The 20,338-nt window shown below is 37.0% G+C and overlaps 1 pseudogene; it reads left to right on the top strand.

Annotated features, from left to right (window-relative positions):
• The first annotated feature begins 450 nt into the window (after nucleotides 1-450).
• Nucleotides 451-20,338, top strand: part of LOC111536362 — a 66,410-nt pseudogene continuing 46,522 nt past the window's right edge.

Raw genomic sequence — 20,338 nt, 5'->3', positions numbered from 1 at the left:
AGATTACTGAGAATGTCACACAACTAAGATCTTTGTTGACCTGCCCATCCAGGAGCAGAAATACTCTCAAAATACACTGTGATTGCCATACTACTACTCAAAAAGCCCCAATGACTCCCCTTGCCTGAAGAACAAAAGCATGATATGATGAGTTATTCTCTACTCAGTTCTGTATCTATGAGCTTCTGTGGTTGTTTGTGCTGAGCCCAGACTAATAGGATTTTCATGAGCTAATTGGTCAGATTCTGGGCAATGGTAGAGATTCTGGACAGAACCTGATAGAACTTTTCAGGGAGACTCAATGATACAGTGCAAGAGCAGAGCTGTTTTATCATTTAAGTGTCAAAAAGAGGCCCACAATTGGAGCCCTCAGGGGTTTTTCACTAGCAAAGACATGGGACCCTAAAGACTTGAAGATTTAGAGCAACAAGAAATAGGGCATTTGGTACGATGATTAGAGTTCTCATGATAGACAGTGATGAAAGTGAAGTATACCGTAGAGGACTCCTCAAAATAACAAGAGGATTACCTTTACTAGAGGTAATTCATGACAATTAATCTTGTGGCGATTCATGGTGTCCAAATTTGGATTTTAAATAATGTAACTCTTAGACACTCTTGGAATTTGTCACCAGAAACTGTTAGGCAAGTCTTGACCTACAGCAAGAGAGAGAGAACTTCTCCCTGCTTTCTCCGAGCTTCTCCACATAAAGATGAGTTGTTAATTGAATTGAGTCAAAGTTTGGGACACTGATAAGGTGTCCCAAGGATGTTTGATTATGTCCTGGGTCATTGTGTCACAAAGTCATACACATGGATGTAGTCCGCTTTCCTCCCCCACCCTAATCCATACTATCAGACTGACAAGTGGAACTGGGTTGGCATTCTAAGGCAACTGATGGCCACATTACCCTCTCTTTCTTCTCTTTACTCCATCCCTTTAAAGAGTAAGCTGAGCTAGAAAGCAGTGCCAGTGAATTAAGCCAAGAGATCTTTATATCATTTGTTTCTTCTTATGCATAAGCTGTAAGGAATCCACTGTGTGACCCTCTGCAGTTCACTGGTGATAAAAGCTGCATTTAAATGGCTGAGACAGCCATTTCTGTCCACAGGGTTATTAAAGTAACACAAATACATGTTAGTCATTCTTAATTACAAAGGTCACAATTTATTCCAAAATACATAGCTGGAGTATTGGCAATCAGAAAAGTATTTCAAGCCTAATAGCAGTAAAATACTGTTACTCCCAAGCTACTCGCCTCTCTTCTGAAGTAAGGCTTTCTCAAAATCTGTTTGATGAAGTCTCAAGCTATCCATCAGAGATATGTGAGATGCTTGTCAAAACAAAATGAAACTAAACCAGTACCCCACTGCTGGGAATGAAACAGAGACTTCCTTAGTTGCAAAGTTCTGGGTTTTCCACAGTTTATTTTCTATTATTTCTCAGTTTCTCCATGGGCGAACTTGGCTACCCCATTTCAGCATTCCAGCCAATCAGCCTAGCAACTCTGATTCGGTGGTTTAGAAAATCAAGATCATTCCACTTTGGTATGTTATGTAATCCCATTTTGACATGTGTGAAAAGAAGCTGGACCTCAGTAGTCCTTTTTTAGAGCAATGTTTCAGTTAATAGAGATACATCTCAAACAGAAATTTTAATATTTATGTATGCATCCCTCTCTCAAATATTTGATAGAGTTCAAGTGCTTATTTCATAACATCTATTATAAAAATCCTGTTGCCTTTTCTGTCCTTCAGACATCTCTCTCCTCCAACCTTTTACAACTCTTCACAACTAGTTTCTGATTTGTTTCATCCCTCAACATACACAACACTTGGTGGTGGCTGGGGTGGGGAGTAGAAAGCGGAGAATACTTCTTTGGTACTTTACATACTTTCTCAAGAAAATCCAACTATTCCCATCCCTCCTTGGGAAATGGAAAATGCAAATTAGCTCATTCATTTGATGTCTACTCATTGAGCACTGGCTGTGTGCAAGACACTCTTCCAGGCACCAAGGACAGAGCTACGAGCAAAGCAACAAAGGAGAACCTCTACCTTCATGAAACTTATATTCTAAATGGTAAGAAAACAAATATAATTTAAAAACCAAGAATGTTTATCCCTTTACGATGGTAAAATCTTTACCTATGCTTCATTAGTCACTCAGAGAGGCAATATTACATATTAAGTGAGCTTCAGGATACAATCCCTGTGATTTCCTCCCCCTGCAGGCCACCCTTGAGGGACCAGAACCAATTCTAATTGGTATACCAGAGAGGCTGTCTCTCAGATCATGAACATAAGCCTTTTGCCATATCCCAGTTTACCAGAGAGAATATAAATTAGAAAATTTATCCAGCACCAGTTCATACAATCATAACCTGAAACTTTGGTTTTCTATTTGTCATTTCCCTTTGTGTGCCTTCTTTCTCAAAACTTTCACAAGAAGGAGTTCTAAGTTAATATTACTTTGGAACATTACTGGATCCTTGACCTGCTACCACTTAGTCACTCTGAAATCTCATCATCATTTCTGACAGTTCTTAGTGTATAGTCACAATCTGGCAAAACCTGGAGTAGGTGACTTATCCGCTATTTTGCAACTTTTTATTTGATAGGTTTTTGATTTAAGTGTGCCCATGTTTATATGGCCATCTTTTTCAGATATGCTATTCTGAGTTGCTTTTCCGTTTCTTCTTGAAAAGCGCTCTCCTTTCCCAGCAAATTTTTCCATGGTCAGTGATATGGTTTGGCTGTGTCCCCACTCAAATCTCATCTTGAATTCCCACATGTTGTGGGAGGGATCTGGTGGGAGGTAATTGAATCATGGAGCAGGATTTTCCAGTGCAGTTCTCATGAAAGTGAATAAGTCTCACGAGATCTGATGGGTTTATAAGGGGGAGTTTCCCTTCACAAGCTTTTTTTTGTTTGTTTGTTTGTTTTTTTGTTTTGCCTACCGCCATCCATGTAAGATGTTACTTGCTCCTCCTTGCCTTCTGCCATGATTGTGAGGCCTCCCCTGGCATGTGGAACTTTAAGTCCATTAAAATTCCTTCTTCTTCTCAATCTTGGGTATGACTGTATCAGCAGTGTGAAAATGGACTAATACAGTAAATTGGTACCAGTAGAGTGGTGCATTGCTGAAAAGATACCTGAAAATGTGGAAGCAACTTTGGAACTGGGTAACAGGCAGAGGTTGGAACAGTTTGGAGGCTCAGAAGAGGACAGGAAAATGTGGGAAATTTTGAAACTTCCTAGAGACTTGTTGAATGGCTTTCCCCAAAATGCTGATAGCAATATGGACAATAAAGTCCGGGCTGAGGTGGTCTCAAATGGAAATGAGGAATTCTTTGGGAAATGGAGCAAAAGTGGCTCTTGTTATGTCTTAGCAAGGAGACTAGCAGCATTTTTGCCCCTGCCCTAGAAATTTGTGGAACTTTGAACTTCAGAGAGATGACTTAGGGTATCTGACAGAGGAAATTTCTAAGCAGCAAAGCGTTCAAGAGGTTACTTGGGTACTCTTAATGGCATTCAGTTTTACAAAGGAAGCAGAGCATAAAAGTTTGGAAAATTTTCAGCCTGACGATGTGAGAGAAAATAAAAGTCTCATTTTCTGAGGAGAAATTCAAGCTGGCTGCAAAAATTTGCATAAGTAATGAGAAGCTGAATGTTATCTCCCAAGAAAATGGGGAAAATGTCTTTGGGGCATGTCAGGGTTCTTCATGGCAATCCTTCCCATCACGGGCTCCAGAGTTTAGGAGGGAAAAAAATGGTTTCATGGGCTGGGCCCAGGGTCCCTCTGCTGTATGCAGTCCAGGGTCTTGGTGTCCTGTATCCCAGATGCTGTAGCTGTAACTAAAAGGGGCCAAGTTGCAGCTTTGGCTGTTGCTTCAGAGGGTGCAAGCACCAAGCCTTGACAGCTTCCACGTGGTGTTGAGCCTGCACAGAAGTCAAGATTGAGGTTTGGGAACCTCTGTCTAGATTTCAGATGTATGGAAACGCCGGGATGCCCAGGCCAAAGTTTGCTGTAGGGGCATGGCTCTCATTGAGAAACTCTGCTAGGGCAGTGTAGAAGGGAAATGCGGGGTCAGAACCCCCACACGGAATCCCTAATGGGGCACCACCTAGTGAAGCTGTGAGAAGAGGGCCACCATCATCCCGACCCCAGAATGATAGATCCACTGACATCTTGCACCGTGTGCCTGGAAAATCTGCAGACAATGCCAACCCAGGAAAGCAGCCAGAAGATGGGCTACACCCTGCAAAACCACAGGAGTTGAGCTGCCCAAGGCCATGGGAACCCACCTTTTGCATCACTGTTACCTGAATGTGAGACATGGAGTAAAAGGAGATCATTTTGGAGCTTTAAGTTTTGACTGCTCCCCTGGATTTTGGAATTGCATGGGGCATGTAGCCCCTTTGTTTTGGCCAATTTCTCCCATTTAAAACAGGTGTATTTACCCAACGCCTGTACCCCCATTGTATACAGGAAGTAACTAACTTGTTTTTGATTTTAGAGGCTCATAGGCAAAAGGGATTTGCCTTGTCTCGGAAGAGACCGGACTGTGGACTTTCGATTTAATGCTAAAATTAGTTAAGACTTTGGGGGACTGTTGGGAAGGTATGAATGGTTTTAAAATATGAGTACATAAGATTTGGGAGGGACTGGGATGGAATGATATGGTTTGGCTGTGTCCCCACCCAAATCTCATCTTGAATTCCCACGTGTTGTGGGAGGGACCTGGTGGGAGGTAATTGAATCATGGGGGCAAGTCTTTCCAGTGCTGTTATCATGGTAGTGAATAAGTCTCATGAGATCAACTGGTTTTATAAGGCGGAGTTTTCCTGCACAAGCTCTCTTTTTGCCTACCACCATCCAAGTAAGATGTGACTTGCTCCTCCTTGCCTTCTGCCATGATTAAGGCCTCCCCAGCCATGTAGAACTGTGAGTCGGTTAAAATCCCCTTTTCTTCCCAGTCTCAGGTATGTCTTTATCGGCAGTGTGAAAATAGACTAATACAGGCAGCTGTATTTGGAAGCTGCTATCCCATAACCACGTCCTACCACTAGTTACTGACATCTGCCATTTTCAATGCCAAATAGCATTTATTCATTTATTTACTCAAATACTATTTACTGAGAGGCTACTATAAACTAGGTACTGTTCTAGGTACCAGTGATACAGCACTGAATTTCAGGAAACATGCCTCTGCCACTGGAGCTTATTCTAGTAAGGAGAGACAAAAGATAAATAAACAATGTATCAGATCGTGATAAGTGCCATGCAGGTAAAGCGAGTGAAGCTAGTAGAGAGTGACGGAGGGAACATTTGGGACAATACTCACTGTCAAGTGACATTGATCTTTCTTACTCTCTATCCTCAACACCTAAGTTGTTTGAAGCTACAGAGATGGGGATATGTTCTAAACTGGCTAAAAATACAGGGACGGTGGCACCAGAGACCATTAAATCTTACCTTCTGTCAGATGACATTTTTCTGCTCTATTTTCTGATATTAATACAGATATTTCACAGCCTTCTTTCTCCCTTTTACACAAAGGGCACACCAAGTGTTCCCAGTACCCTATGCTTCACTTCCACAATGTTCTATATTGCCCTTGTTGACCTGCCTTTTACATATATTTTGTTTTGGTAACTCTCCAGTTTCTTGCAAAGGTCATTTCCAGCCTTGATCATTGAAAATACAACACTAAAAGTGTATTCAGTTCATCTTCAAAGTTTGTATCAATCAGAAGTACAACCCCTAGACTTTCGAGCCCCCAGTCACTAATGGGTGCATGTCAAGTCTTACTTATTGGACTATAAGTGGGTATAATTTTCCTGAACGATTAACTTTCATGGCTGTAACTGTCTCTGTGGTGATAAATATCAGTTGTGTATCTCTAGTCCACTTCTATATCCTAATCTCTAGAGTTTTATACCAATCCTCCTGCTAGATATTGACCTTGCAATTAGGCTCATGCAACTTTAATTTACTGTGTCAAACAATAACTGGAAAATCTTCCTCTCATTGCCCCTGCAACTTGTTGGATTTTCCATGTCTCCTCATTGCAATCAGAAGCCTGCCCCTCATCCTAAGCTTTGTCCTCTCCTGTTTACCCTTCCCAGTTTTCCATCACTGAATCCTGACAATTCTACTTCTTAAGTAATTTTCAAGACATTGCCTTCCCCACTGCCACTAGCTTAGAATAGGACACTATCACTTCTTGCCTGAATTAAAGTATCTGTTGCACCTGACTCATTATTTTATCAGATTTAATAATAAAAGAAATACTTGTCCCTTGTTACATGTTAAGCAATACATAGGCGAATATGAAAATTAATAGCCCTCTCCTTTGTCTCTTTTATTTCCGTTCTCTGAAGTAAAATGTGTTAATGGGCAACAGTCTGTTAACTAGTCTTTCTAAATTCAAAATTGCTACACAATATCTATTCTAGACCCCAAAGCCTAAAATGATCCCTTTTGTGATGCAAGTAAGTTGCCTGTTCTCCTGCTTATCTACAGAATAAATGTAAAAATCCTGTAGCAGGCTTGCTTTACTTCCCCGGTAATCTACTATAGATCTCAACACAATGATTGTTGATAATTATTAAATTTTTCATATGGGTATGTTAAAAAGGTTGGTATCTTGTCAATGTAGACAACTGGTGATATATATGGACACAATCCACATTTGTCTTCTTGAAAAGGCAAAGGGAGAGAGAGAACAATTAACAACATTTACTGTGTGCCAGACTATATACTAAATGTTTTCCATGATTTTTTTTTCTTCACAAAATTCCTGGGTGGTAAGGAGTATTGTTACTTTCACTTTCAAAATGAGTATCACATAGAGATAGACCAATTCATCCAAAGTCATCAACTTAATACGAGGAAACACCATGATTTGAATCTAGTTCTGCCAGGACAAAGAGGCTATATACCTGAGCATACTATATTCACACTGAAAACAATTCTGTAATTCTATAAAATTAGTTCTTACTGTAGAGGAATAAGGTAGAACCTATGTCTGTTTCAAGCCAAGGCCAAGGCCAAAATCTGTGTTTTATCAACAATAGCAGCCAGACTGTAGATCTTAAAATGTAGCATGTGAGAATGTTTCTCCTGAGTCATTCAACCAATGAACAAAAATAACATCTGTTTCTCTTTTTGGATCACTTATCCCCTACTATTGATGGCCTTCATTTTTTTTTTTAAGCATTTGGAATTCTAATCATGTCTCAGCCTTTTCTTGGCACATCTGGTTGAGCTAATGCCAACACCAAGATAATTACCCCACTTTCACTCTTTCTTTGTTATAGCTACTATCTTCTTATTATTCTATCATACACATTCACTTCTGAAATTATAATATGTAATCAAATATTCAAATACAGTGGTAAGTGTCAAGCTCTTACTAGTTTTTTGAAGTAAGGGAATTTTCTAAAGCAAACATGTGCACATAACATTGTTATATCTAAGAACCAGATATTTAAAGATTCAAACTGAATATGTGTCCAAAAATACAAGCTCCAAAGCAAGCATGTTTTAAAATTATGCTATAATTATACAATAATAAACTATGAAAGCCTAAATGCACACATATACAATTTTCTTAGATGCTACATGTATGGAAATGTGTTGATTTCAATAAACACTTAACTGAGTTCATGCAACATTCAAGGTGCTATGGAAGATTCAAAAAGGAATAAGACACAGAGGAATCTAACATAAAACAGAGCAAAATAGAAAAGGGAGGGAGGAAAATGTGACGTAAGTCAAAATTCAAATGAGGGAGCCACTACTTCTAGTTATTGATATCAGAAAAAGTTTCATGTGTCAGTATCTGAATCTGTCCAAAAGGATGCATGAGCTCTTAATAGAGAGAAATATGGAAGAAAGAATTTTAAGCAGAATTGCCTGATTAAATATCAAGAGGTGGGAATGTGAGAGGCACCTTCAAGGAGTGATAAGTAAGAAGTTTGGTTTGAGCACAAAATATATGTAGGAAAAAAGGGAGAAGTACCCTAGGCAATATTAAACCCCATGCCCAGAAGTTTGCACTGCAAGTTTCATGTGTTAGAAAATGTAGGATAGAGAAGTGTAAGTAAAGACTTATCAGGAAAATAAATCTGGAGCGGAAAGTGAATTAGGATGACATAGAGATAGATGGCAATTACAGAATTCCAGACAAAAAACAATTGATTGATACAACAATAAATCTTACTTGGTGTTCTACAAGTGCACCTAACTGATACTCAATACAGCAGCAAGACAGAGATTTTTAAAATACGCATCTAATCCCCTCATTTTCATTCTTCCCTTGCATGAAAATGTATGACGACCTCTGAGGTCCAGCATTGTCTGCCTGGCCCTGGCCTAGCTCTCCCACCACATTTCATGTCACTAAGTTTAGCTTCACTGATCTTTTGGTTTCTCAAATACACCAAGCACTTCCTGCCTTAGAACCTTAGCATGAACTATTTCCTTTGTCTCCCCTTTGTCCATTTATCACATGACTTGCTATTTCTTTTCTTCATACTTCTGTGACCTCCTACCTAAGGTAGAAACTTCTCTGTTATTCTCTGCGTCATCCTCTTTCAGGTTTAAATCTACACCACCTAATACAGCTTAACTTTGGGTTGTTTCCAAACCAGATGCTCTTCATCTGTTGCTCCCTACTAGCTCTTAAGTGGCATGAGAACAGCACCATGTCTTTTTTATTAATTCCTACAGTCCCTGAGCCTTGCATAAAGTAGGTATTCAGTAAACACTTATTAAATAATGTTAAATGTTCTGAAACTGTATGGCAGCCACTGTAAGAGTTACTGAGGAGATAGCTTGGAATAAGATAGTATTCTTATTGTCAAGTAGCTAATAGTCTAGAAAAGAGTCAAATATAAAAGCATGTCGTTACAACAATATGTGAACAAGAGTAGAGTTAAGCAGAAAAGTCAGCAGAATCTTCTAATTGTTAGGCAAGAAATTATGAGAGATGATTAAGCAAAGCTATAGCACTTCCAGGGATGAGAAAAAGAATGGAGTCTAGCATGTCACTCTAACTTTTGGATGAAAATGGAGGGGTAACAGTGGAAAGGAAAGAAAGGAGCCATTGAGAAACATTTGAGAAGCAGAACTATAAAACCTGACAACTGATTGGACATAAGGTTTTGAGGAAGACAGGATCCAATCATGACTTATTTTTTAAGTATGAGTGATTGCAAGAATGATATTGTTATTACCCAAAGTAAAGATTCTAGGAAAAGAAAGGAGGAATATTAATAAAAATGAAAGATTTATTCTTTTATTTATTTATTCAGCCATTTGTTCGTCCATTTATATTTATTTTTTAGAAGCAGCAGCTGGGAGTGGGGTGGAGAGCAGGGAAGTTTTACTATACTGCACAGGCTGGTCTTGAACTCCTGAACTCAATGGATTCTCCCATCTCAGCCTCCCCAGTAGCCAGGTTTACAGGAGCATACAAATAAACCTAGGTGAGATATTCATTCTTAATTTTCACAACCATCTCCTCAGACTTAAAGTTGGTTTTTATAAGGACAGTTTTGAGTTTATTTGAAATAGAAAATTTTGAAGTTCTGACTTAAGAACAACAAGCAGTTGTTCTCAAACAAGTTGTTTTCAAACAAACAGTTTCATCAGCAGTGTCATAAGGCTGAAGAGAACTAGAAATAATAAATACTGAACTAGAGGCAGAAGCTTAGGCTCACCATTTTTTATATGGCTTCATCACCAGTCAGTTACATCTTAGTCCACAATACCAAGAGATTGGTAAATATCTTTAAAGAGGAGAGATGCTATGTAGGGAGAAATATACTTTAAAAATAAGATTAAAATAGGTAATTATGACTATTAAAGAAAGTTAAGAATTTTGGCAAACTTTGGGAATAGGGAGCACTCACTAATGTTCCAAATAATGAATTTATAAGAAAGGTATGGTTAAAAGTAATGTAGCTTTCCAGACACAAAATGAGAACTTCATGTTTATTTTAGAAGAAATGGAAACCAATGTGATGGTTAAGTTGGCTTGAAGTTTCTACAAACATCACTTAGAGCCAGTATTCTACCTTCTGAACCTTCCCATTGACAATGATTTACGCACATGAACAGTGCTCATGTACACTTTCCCAATTTTCTGTGGTCACTTGGAAAAGGCCTCAGAATATGGCATACATAGTGGCTGCCCAGAATTTAATTAAAATTCTCAACTGACTAAACTGACTTCAAATGGTATCATAACTGAACTTACTAAAGTTTCTCTGGAAAGAAATATGGCATTAATTCCAAGCCCCACCACTATTAATCTTATTCGAACACACCAAGCTTCATAATTCATACTGAAGCTGTCTCTCCACTTGCATTTTCCAAGCAAAATTTATGTTTGGACAAATGAGCAACTTATTTAAAACAGTCTTGAGAGATCAAAATACATTTGCATTGATAGAAAATGATTTGCCAAAAAATTGTTGAGACAAAACAAAGACCTTTGCTGAGTAAACTTGACATGTTCAAACATATATCCAAAGTTTTCAAAAAATAATTTCCATTTACTTAGTCGCCAGTGAGATTTTACCATGTGACTAATAATATTGCTGGGGATATTACTTAACAGTATAACAACAAAATAGGAATGCAATATATCTTCTTAGTAGAAAAATATGAGCTTTTAGAGCAGATAGATCTAGATTAAAATATATGTTCTGCAACTTATTTACTGTGCAACTTTGGACAAATAAATGTAAGTTCTTTGTACCTCAGATTCCTGTGTTTTCAAAAGAGATTATGTCACTGATATCATATCAGTGTCACAAGAATCAAATGAGATAATGAATCAAATGCAACTAGAACAATTACTATATACAAATTTTAAAAAACCTAGGATAGTGCCTGATATAAGGTACACAGTAGAGAGATTTTTGGTAGTTTTTTATTTATTTTGCATGAAAAAAATAGCCACGTGGCTATTGAAAAGAGGACTATTTTTCTTGTACTTTTTGCATTTGCTGCTGTACTGATGGAACTCTGGGTCAAAGCTCTAGGAAACACTGTGAAGCCTTCATTTATCATCATTCTTTTTCCTTCTGTTCATATTTAATTTATACTTTCATCTTTAAATTCACTTTATTGATGCTGCTTGTATATTCCAAAGTAGATTTAAGTTTGTTTCCTCTCAAATGCCTTCCCAACATCACAGGAAACCACTTACTGGTTCATTTCATCTCATTGCTATATTAATGTCATCTATCCCCCACAGATGCTCAAGTTTTTGAGGATGGAGCCAGTGTTTAACTTGTTCCCCACGTGCACTATGTTGATATAAGTGCTGATGAGAGATGGCACAAAATTGACGCATTGGGATTGTAGTGGAGGGCTAAGTTGTGTGGACTAATAAAGGGAGTCCTGAATTACTAGTTGTATGCCACTTAATTTGTTTTATGACAATTGATAAATCACTTAATCTTGAAGAATTTTATTTCCTATTAACAACGGGCTAAAATATCCATTCTGCGTGAATTAATTTAGAGATTATGTGAACCATACATTCTACAAAATAGCTGAGGGGCCCACTTTTCCAGTGGGAAAATCTATAGGCACCATATTTTATTTAATTTTTTCAAATTGATATAAAATTCTATATATGTATTATGTGCAGCATGTTTTGAAGTATATATATAGATTGCTGAATGGTGAAATCTAGCTCATTAACAACTGCATTATCTCCCATAGCTATAATTTCTGTGGTGAGAACACCTAATATTCTCTCTTTTGGCATATTTCAATAATACATGATATCATCAACTATAGCCATTGTGCTGTACAATGGAGCACTTGCAATTATTTTTCCTATCTAACTAATTATGTATCCTTTGATGAATACCTTCTCAACTCCTCCTTCCTTCTAACCACCTCGGCTTCTGGTAACCACCATTCTACTCTCTACTTCTATGAGATTAACTATTTTAGATTCCACATATGAGTGAGAACGTGTGGTATTTGACCTTCTGAGCTTGTCTTATTTTACTGAACATAATGTTCCCCCTGTTCATCTATGTTGTTGCAAATTACAGAATTTCCTGCTATTTTAATGGCTGGATAGTAATTCATTGTGTATATACACCATTTTATTTTTTCCATTCTTTTTAAAATATTTTATTTTAATAAATTTAGCAGTACAAGTGGTTTTTGGTCACATGAATGAATTGTATAGTGGTGAAGTCTAGGATTTTAGTGCACCTGTCCCCTGAGAAATGTACGTTCTACCCAATAGTTAGTTTTTCAACCTTCACTCAACCTATAACCTTTCCCACTTCTGAGTCTCAAATTTATCACCAACACTACTCTGTATTTCTTTGCATATTCGTAGCTTAGCTCCCACTTATAAGTGAAAAGATGCAGGATTTGGTTTTGAATTTTTGAGTTTCTTCACTTAGAATAATGCCCCTCATTTCCATCTAAGTTGCTGGAAAAGACATTATTCCATTCATTTTTTATGGCTGCGTCGTGTTCCAGAGTGTATATATACCACATTTTCTTTACCCACTTATTGACTGATTGGCACTTAGGTTGAATGCAATCTGCAATTGTGAGTTTTGCTGTGATAAACACACATTTGCAGATGTCTTTTTGATATAGTAACTTATTTTCCTTTAATTGGATATCCAGTACTGGGAATGCTGGATTGAATGGTAGATCAAATTTTAGTTCTTTGAGAAATTTCCCCATTGGTTTCCGTAGAGGTTGTACTAATTTACATTCTCATCAGAAGTGGAAAAGTGTTCCTTTTTCACTGAATCCATGCCAACGTCTATTGTTTCTTGACTTTTTAGTAATGGCCATTCTGGCTGGTGTAAGGTGGCATCTCATTGTAGTTTTAATTTGCAATTCCCTGATGATAATGGATTTTGAGCATTTTAAAAATACGTTTGTTGGCCATTTGTGTATCTCCTTTTGAGAAATGTCTATTCTACTCATGTCTTCTTCCACTTTTTAATAGAAGTATTTTGGTTTCCTTCTTACTGATTTCCTTATAGATTATGGATTTTAGTCATTTGTCAGATGCATAATTTGCAAATATTTCCCCAATTCTCTAAGTTGTCTATTTACTCTGATGATTATACCTTTTGCAGTGCAGAAGCTTTTTAGTTTAATTAGGTACCATTTTAAAATTTTTGTTGCATTTGCTTTTGGGGGTCTTAGTCATGTCCAGAAGAGTTATCCCTCTGTTTTTCTCTAGAATTTTATGGTTTTGGGTGTTAGATTTAAATCTTTATCTTGAATTAATTTTTGTACATGGTGAGAGATAGGGATCCAGTTCCATTCTTCCACATGTGGCTATTCAATTTCCCAGCACCATTTGTTGAAGAGGATGCCTTTTCCCCAGTTTATGTTTTTATATGTCTTGTCAATGATCCATTAATTGTAAGTATTTGGCTTTATTCCTTGCTTCTCTATTCAGTTTCATTGGTCTATGTATCTACTTTTATACCAGTACCATGTTGTTTTGGGTACAATAGCCTTGTCCTATAATTTGAAGTCAGGTGATGCAATGCCTCCAGACTTATTCCTTTTGCTTAGAATTGCTTTGGCTATTTGGGCTCATTTTTAGTTTAATATGAATTTTAGGATTGTTTTTTCTAATTTTGTGAAAAATGACATTTATATTTTGATAGGAATTGCACTGAATCTGTAGTTTGCTTTGGGCACTGTGGTATTTTTTTATTTTATTCTTCCAATCCATGAACATGGGATTTATTTCCATTTGTTTGAGTCATCTATGATTCCTTTCAGCAAAGTCTTGTAGTTCTCCTTGTAGAGATCTGTCACCTTATGGTTAAATATGTTTTGGTTAAATATATTCCTAGGGCTTTTTTGTAACCATAGTAAAAGGGATTGAGTTTTTAATTTGATTATCACATTGGTTATTGTTGGTGTATAGCACTGCTGATTTATGTACATTGATTTTGTAACCTGAGACTTTACTAAAATCCTTTATCAGATCTAGGAGTATTCTGGAGGAGACACTGGGGTTTTTCTAGGTAGAATTTTACATCATTGGCAAACAGATAGTTTGAAGTCATTTTTTCAATTTTGATATCCTTTATTTCTTTCCCTTGGCCTGCTTTCTCTGGTTAGAATTTCCAGTACTATGATGAAAAGCAAGTGGCAAAAGTGAGCATACTTGTCTTGTTCCAGTTACTGGGAGAAATGCTTTCAAATTTTCCCTGTTCAGTATGATGTTTGCTGTGAGTTTGTCATATATGGTTTTTATTATTTTGCAGTGTGTCATGTCTATGCCTATTTTGTTGAGGGTTTTTATTATAATGGGATGCAGGATTTTATTGAATGATTTTTCTGCATCTATGAGATGATCATACAGTTTTTGTTTTCAATTCTGTTTATGTGATGAATCACATTCATTAACTTGTGTAAATCAAATAATCCCTGCATCCCTGGAATGAAACCTACTTGATCATGTGTTGTTGAATTTGAATTGTTAGTATTTTGTTGAGAATTTGTTTCATCTGTATTCATCAGGGATATTAATCTGTAGTTTCCTCCTTTTATTATGTCTTTTCCTGGCTTTGGTATCAGGGTAATATTAGCTTCATAGGGAGGATGTCCTTATTCTCAATCTTTTAGAATAGCTTCAGCAGAATTGGTACTTATTCTTCTTTGAATATCTGGTCTAATTTGGCTGTGATTCCATCTGGCCCGGAGCTTTGTTTGTTGGCACTTTTATTATGATTATTCTTATTGATTAAATCCCACTGCTTGTTACGTATCTATTCAGAATTTATATTTCTTCCTGATTCTTTCTAGCAGGGCTGAGTGTTTACAGGGAAGTATCAATTTCCTCTAGATTTTCTAGTTCTTGTGCATACAAGATGTTCACAGTAGTATCAGATGATCTTTAGTATTTCTGTAGTGTCAGTTATAATGTCTACTGTTTTATTTCTGAGTTTATTGGAATCTTATCTCCTTTTCTTGCTTAATTAAGCTAGTGGTCTATCAATTCTGTTTGTCTTTTCAAATAACCTACTTTTTATTTCATTGATCTTTTGTATTGCTTTATTTGTTTCAATCTCTTTTAGCTTTGCTCTGACCTTTGTTACTTCCTTTCTTCTGCTAGCTTTCAGTTTGGCTTGTTCTTGTGTCTATAGGTCCTTGGGGTGTGATATTAGGTTGTCAATTTGTGATCTTTCAGACATTTCGATGTAGGCATTTAGCACTATAAACATTCCTTTTAGCACTGCTTTTGTTGTAACCCAGAAAATTTGATAACTTTTGTCACTGTTGTCATTCATTTTGAAAATGTTTATTTCTTCATTTTAACTTTCTTGTTGGCCCAAAAATCATTCAGCAGCAGATTGTTTAATTTCCATGAATTTGTGTAGTTTTAGGAATTCCTTGTGGAATTGACTTCTAGTATTATTTCGCTATGATCTGAGAAGATATTTCATATGATTTTGATTTTTTAAAATTCATTGAGGCTTGTTTGCTGACATACTATATGGTCTACCTTGGAGAATGTTCCAAGTGCTGACGAGAAGAATGTGTATTCTGAAGTTATTGGGTAGAATATTCTGTAAATTTCTGTTAGGTCCATTTGTTCTAGAGTGCAGTTTCAGTCCAATGTTTTTTGTTTGTTTCTACCTTAATGATCTGTTTAGTGCTGTCAATGGAGTGTTGAAGTTTCCCACTATCATTGTAAATAAAAAAACAATGGAAATGAAAGACACATTTAGGGAACTAAAAACTCCAGTGAAATATTGTAACGATAGACTAGACCAAGTAGAAGAAAGAATTTCAGAGCTTGAAAACAAGGATTTCAAATTATCCCTATCAGACAAAAATTTTTAAAAAGACTTAAATAACAAAGTCTCCAAGACATATGGGATTATGTAAAACGGCCAAACCTAAGAAAGATAGGTGTTCCTAAAGAAGTAGAAAAAAAAAATAATTGAAAAACCTATTCGAGGGACAAATTGAAGAAAACTCTCCAACCTTGCTAGAGGTTTATACGTCCAAATACAAGAAGCCTAAAGAACTGGAGACTCATTGTAAAGAGAACATCACCAACGCATATGTTCATCAGGCTATATAAAGTCAACATGAAGGAAGGAAGGAATTCTAAGAGCATCTATTTTAAAAATATTAATATATTTAAAATATATTTTATTAAAAGATGAATATCTTCTAAAAGTTAAAAAACTTTTCATTTGTATCCTGATTTTATTTCTTTATGTTGATTTTTCACCCTTCTCTTGTATCTCCTTGGGTAGCTTCGTAATCAACCCTTTGAATACTTTATGTGTTATTTCAGTGATTTTATCTGGGTTTGGATCACTGCTGGAGATTTAGTATGATCTTTTGTATAATAGGACCCAGTTTTGGCTGGGCGCAGTGGCTCATGCCTATAATCTCAGCATTTTCGGAGGCCAAGACACGTAGATCACTTGAGGTCAGGAGTTTGAGACCACCTTGGCCAACATGGTGAAACCTTGTCTCTAATAAAAATAAAAAAAATCATCTGGGCATGGTGGTGCATGCCTGTAATCACAGCTACTCAGGAGGCTGAGGCAGGAGAATCACTCGAACCCAGGAGGTGGAGGTTGCAGTGAACCGAGATCGCACCATTGCACTCCAGCCTGGGCAACAAGAAGCAAACTCCATCTCAAAACAAAAACAAAAACAAACAAAAACAAAAAAAGGACCAATTTTTTTCAAATAGACATAATAATTTTTCTAGTTCCTCCTCATTTGTGTAGACTGTTTCTTCTAATTACTTTTGTATTTTTTGATTCAATTGTTTTTGTTCATATTTTTTTCTCACCTTGAGGATGTGACTTTAATGTTTATAGTTTATTGTCACCTAGTTTTGGCTCTGGATGCTTTTAGTGGTGAAAATTTGTATAACTCCCATGCTTATAGAGAATCTTTGAACAATGGTTTTCTTAGATGCTAGTTGTAGCAGTGATGTGATGAGTGTTTGAGCAGATGACCTGTCTCCTGTGGGGCTGGCATGGCAGAAGTCTCATGAACTTTAATTTCATTCTCACTTAAAAAAAAACTTTCTCCATTATTTTATTCATTGGGTGGAACACTTCAGGCTACAGACCATTAGAAGGTGCCTACAGGTAAAAATCCTGCTGTGGCCAAATGCAATACCCAAATGGTAGGCAGAGCTCCCAGGCTTGACAGAGACAGCTGCGGAAGCTCCCAGTGAAATGTACTGAGTGAAGTCTTTTCAGAGAGAAAAGAGGGAGCCAACACAGCTCTCCTTCCAGGCCAGCTGGAAAGCAATCTGCCTCCCAGTCACACTCCTGACCCAGTATTCTGGCCATTCAGATCAGACAGGAGCCTGTTTCCATCTGGACGAACGCTGTCATTCCATATGGAGAGTGATTGTGACTCTACCTCTTCTGCAAGCCTGAACCTGGAGGGCACTCCACCTGTGGAGTGCCACCCAAAAGTATTCAAGAAAGGCTGTCTACAAATGCAACCATGCTAAGCTCCTGTAGGAGCAGGCCCAGTTGTATCTGCAGTGGTGGATGAGAAGTTTACTTCTCCAAGACCCTTCATGAGTACCAGGGGTGCCTGACTGTTGGAGTAGTGCTGGTGACTTTCCTCACTGAGTCCAGTAATGCACCTGCACCTCTGCTGAATGAAACTTCCCACAAGTAGAGACTTCAGGGACCTGCAGTCTGTTGTTTTTTGTTCCCCTGCCCCTACCACAGGTTTACCAATTAATGTGGTATACTCTGCCCTCCCCTAGGAGTAGCAGTATCTGAAGGACAGACTACTGTGAATCCTGCTGCTCCTCCATGTCTAGTGGCCCAGTGGGTCTGCCACACTCCAGGCTGTTGCTAGGGCAATGGTAATAGCTGAGGTTGCACAAAAGTTTTTTTCTTTTTCTTTTTCCTTCCTGAGTGCTGTGTTATTGTGTCTGCAGATGTTGTAATAGGCTTTTCCAGTTGGCCTCCAGCCAGAAGGTGATGCTTGTAAAAGCGCATAAATGTGGTGGTAGCAGTGAAATTCGTGCTTGCCTTAAGTTACCCAAGGGAGGCATTCTTATGCCTCAGGCACTGGACAGGGCCATGGAACACCCATATGATCCTGTCTCTGTCCACTCTGTTACGCCACTAGTGCAGGTTGAAGTGCAAAGCTGATGGGGGCTTGGTCAGGTAAGTCCACACTCTGGTTCCCCATGTACAGGTGCAAGCAGCAGCCACACTGGGGGATAAAGGGCAGTTCCCTGACCACCAGGGTAATGTTCCAGGGAACAGCACAGCTGTCTTTGCTGCACAAAAGAATCCACACAGGAAGCAGGGGGTAACAGGCATTTACACACATTTTCTTTATCCATTCATCAGTTGATGGACTTTTAGATTGATTCCATCTCTATCTTGGCTATTTTGAATAGTGCTGCAATAAATATGGAAGTAGGAAGCATATTTTATATTGTATGTCAAAAGATATTTGCCTACAATCTACACAACTGGATATATTTAGATATTGGCAGATACTCAAATAATTATGGGGTTTTCAATAAATGTATTTTTCAGACTTTGAAAATTTCAAATAGGCAATAATCGTTTCATTTTTATAAGACAGTTGTTCAGATCTCTTTCAAAAGAAAATTAAAAGTGTGTCATACTAATATTATACCTGAGCTACTAACCTCATTGTAGAACAAACTTGTTCTACCTTATTGCTCCAATGATATTTTTCTTCTTTTCTTAATATATTCAACTGCTTATTGAAAAGTTGAACTGAATGTTTAGTCAATTCAAACAACCATTAAAACTCTTTGGATTTTTCTCTACCTGAACCAGTTGACAACGTTCTGTGTTTGTTAATTCACTCTTTCTGTTGGTTTATGTTAGTTCCAATATAAATCTTCAATTTGAATATTTCAATTCACTTTACCACTACAAAATATGCAAAGTAGTTGAATGCAACCATAAAGGAAACCAGTACACAAAGTATTTTTTGTTTACTTTTTTACACATCCTTAACATTTTATTTTGATTTTCAAATTGAAATTTGATGATTTGGTTCATTTGTTTAGTGTTCTAGTGTCCTTACCTTCCATTCTCCTTGATTTCTCAATTTTTTGGGCATATCACTAAATCAATACTACAGATTTAAAAAACACATAAAGGTCTTCCAAAATATAACCACACTACAACTTTTTGTTGGATTTTTAAATTGTGAAAATTAACAACTGAACTGAAGGACTCTCTAGTTTCCCAAAACAAAAAGCTGTATCGAATTCCACACTTAAACATATGAGATAATGTAGCCTATCAGGATTTTCACAACAATGATATAATTTGAACATCAAATCTGCATGAGATACAGAGGGTGAGAATTAATCATTCACTATCCATATGAGGAAACAAATTTTATAAAGTGAAATGACTTGCTCAAGGTCATATATATTTACAGAGCCCAAATTAGAAGTTCAAATTTTATAACTGCTACTGCCAGTGCATCAAATAACTTCTAGTTTTAATGATTATGATTAATTAATTTCTTAGGGAAAATAAATTACATATGTATTCATAACATCATCAAATAACCAATGAAACACCCCCTTTAAAATGTACTGATTTCCAATATGGATTTTTACACATCAAATGAAATCCTTGAAAAATAATTTCTTCAACATATATTAAGTACCTGCCATGTTCCAGAAATTGTTCTTGGCACAAGTAAACAGTTATGAAAAAGACAGAAGTCTTCTGCTTTCATGGAAGTTTTATTATAGTGGTATGGTAGACAATAACCCACTGAGAAAATGTATACTAGAATATTTGACATATATTTTTGCTTTTTTCTGAAAAAGGTATATGAATATGGTTCAAAAATGACATATCACCCCAAAATGAACAATTCATCCAGAACCTCTGAAGAAAATAAAGCAAAGTAAAAAAATTGGGAGAAACAGGAGGTACTAAAAAAGGAAGCCTGGTTGAGAGTTAAAATTTGACAAAGAAAGACTGTATAAAATGTGGGTACGTGAGGAAGACTATTCTACACTAAGGAAGTTGAAAGTACAAAGGCCCCAAGGTGGCAATGCACTTTATTTGTCCAAGGAATAGCATCGAGGCCAATGTGACTGCAGCAAAGTGAACAAGGAAAAGACATACAGGAGAGGAGATCAGACAGTTTGAGATAAGCTTGATCATGCATGGTTACATTTTATTCTAATTGCAATGGAAAGCCAGTTAATGCATTGCAAAATCTAACTTCTATTCTACAAGGACCATTCAGGAAATTAACACTAAGAATGTGGAAGAAAAAAGTCTA

Source organism: Piliocolobus tephrosceles, chromosome 12, assembly GCF_002776525.5.
Source record: "Piliocolobus tephrosceles isolate RC106 chromosome 12, ASM277652v3, whole genome shotgun sequence".
Lineage (NCBI taxonomy): Eukaryota > Metazoa > Chordata > Mammalia > Primates > Cercopithecidae > Piliocolobus > Piliocolobus tephrosceles.
Note: the sequence above shows the minus strand (reverse complement) of the source record. Positions and strands in the feature narration are given on the sequence as shown.